Genomic DNA, 1,970 nt, shown 5'->3' with positions numbered 1-1,970 from the left:
TTACTCCCCCCCCTCAAACACGGAGACGAGTTTACCACGGTTTCCACCCCTCCCTCTACACCGCAGCAACACGTATTCTTTTACCCCTTTCAGAACGCGCTCCTCGCGCCACAAAGCCGCCTCTAGACGCGTGACCAATGAGCAGCGAGCTAAAACATATCGCAAATGTCAAAAATAATATAACGGGGTTAATATATATCGCGCACATGCGATATGTTTGTCACGAGGCGCAATAAATAATTAAAAAGGGAATGCAACGAGAGGACTTCCCAGGAGGTCACCCATCCTAGTACTACTCTCGCCCAAGCACGCTTAACTTCGGAGTTCTGATGGGATCCAGTGCTTTAGTGCTGGTATGATCGCATCCAACATGTTACCCCCGCCTTCGTCCCTTATGCTTGCCACTCCCAGGTCCACTTCAAAGATGATTGTCATTCTTACTACCATTACAACCGTTGCCTAATAATGGATAATGCCCTATATATACTACTTACTCCCCCCCCCCTCAAACACGGAGACGAGTTTACCACGGTTTCCACCCCTCCCTCTATACCGCAGCAACACGTATTTTTTTTACCCCTTTCAGAACGCGCTCCTCGCACCAGAAAGCCGCATCTAGACGCGTGACCAATGAGCAGCGAGCTAAAACATATCGCAAATGTCAAAAATAATATAACGGGGTTAATATATATTGCGCACATGCGATATGATTGTCACGAGGCGCAAAAAATAATTAAAAAGGGAATGCAACAAGAGGACTTCCCAGGAGGTCACCCATCCTAGTACTACACTCGCCCAAGCACGCTTAACTTCGGAGTTCTGATGGGATCCGGTGCTTTAGTGCTGGTATGATCGCATCCGACATGTTACCCCCGCCTTCGTCCCTTATGCTTGCCACTCCCAAGTCCACTGCAAAGATTATTGTCATTCTTACTACCATTACAACCGTTGCCTAATAATAGATAATGCCCTATATATACTACTTACTCCCCCCCTCAAACACGGAGACGAGTTTACCACGGTTTCCACCCCTCCCTCTATACCGCAGCAACACGTATTTTTTTACCCCTTTCAGAACGCGCTCCTCGCACCAGAAAGCCGCATCTAGACGCGTGACCAATGAGCAGCGAGCTAAAACATATCGCAAATGTCAAAAATAATATAACGGGGTTAATATATATCGCGCACATGCGATATGTTTGTCACGAGGCGCAAAAAATAATTAAAAAGGGAATGCAACACAAGGACTTCCCAAGAGGTCACCCATCCTAGTACTACTCTCGACCAAGCACGCTTAACTTCGGAGTTCTGATGGGATCCGGTGCTTTAGTGCTGGTATGATCGCATCCAACATGTTACCCCCGCCTTCGTCCCTTATGCTTGCCACTCCCAGGTCCACTGTAAAGATGATTGTCATTCTTACTACCATTACAACCGTTGCCTAATAATGGATAATGCCCTATATATACTACTTACTCCCCTCCGTCAAACACGGAGACGAGTTTACCACAGTTTCCAACCCTCCCTCTATACCGCAGCAACACGTATTTTTTCCCCTTTCAGAACGCGCTCCTCGCGCCACAAAGCCGCCTCTAGACGACCAATGAGCAGCAAGCTAAAACATATCGCAAATGTCAAAAATAATATAACGGGGTTAATATATATCGCGCACATGCGATATGTTTGTCACGAGGCGCAAAAAATAATTAAAAAGGGAATGCAACACGAGGATTTTCCAGGAGGTCACCCATCCTAGTACTACTCTCGCCCAAGCACGCTTAACTTCGGAGTTCTGATGGGATCCGGTGCTTTAGTGCTGGTATGATCGCATCCGACATGTTACCCCCGCCTTCGTCTCTTATGCTTGCCACTCCCAGGTCCACTGCAAAGATGATTGTCATTCTTACTACCATTACAACCGTTGCCTAATAATGGATAATGCCCTATATATACTACTTACTCCCCCCCCC

General features: G+C 47.0%; 4 non-coding genes across 4 annotated transcripts; all 4 read right to left on the bottom strand.

Moving 5' to 3' along the window:
• Nucleotides 1-248: 248 nt before the first annotated feature.
• On the bottom strand, nucleotides 249-367 carry LOC123173194 (5S ribosomal RNA). Its single transcript, XR_006485982.1, has one exon. It is a non-coding gene; the product is annotated as a 5S ribosomal RNA (ribosomal RNA).
• A 374-nt stretch (nucleotides 368-741) lies between these two features.
• Nucleotides 742-860, bottom strand: LOC123173129 (5S ribosomal RNA). The gene has a single exon (XR_006485921.1). It is a non-coding gene; the product is annotated as a 5S ribosomal RNA (ribosomal RNA).
• Nucleotides 861-1,230: 370 nt separating this feature from the next.
• Nucleotides 1,231-1,349, bottom strand: LOC123173102 (5S ribosomal RNA). The gene has a single exon (XR_006485896.1). It is a non-coding gene; the product is annotated as a 5S ribosomal RNA (ribosomal RNA).
• A 365-nt stretch (nucleotides 1,350-1,714) lies between these two features.
• On the bottom strand, nucleotides 1,715-1,833 carry LOC123173063 (5S ribosomal RNA). The gene has a single exon (XR_006485859.1). It is a non-coding gene; the product is annotated as a 5S ribosomal RNA (ribosomal RNA).
• Between the last annotated feature and the right edge of the window lie 137 nt (nucleotides 1,834-1,970).

This window comes from Triticum aestivum, unplaced genomic scaffold (genome assembly GCF_018294505.1).
Source record: "Triticum aestivum cultivar Chinese Spring unplaced genomic scaffold, IWGSC CS RefSeq v2.1 scaffold54592, whole genome shotgun sequence".
In the NCBI taxonomy this organism is placed as follows: Eukaryota; Viridiplantae; Streptophyta; class Magnoliopsida; order Poales; family Poaceae; genus Triticum; species Triticum aestivum.
Note: the sequence above shows the minus strand (reverse complement) of the source record. Positions and strands in the feature narration are given on the sequence as shown.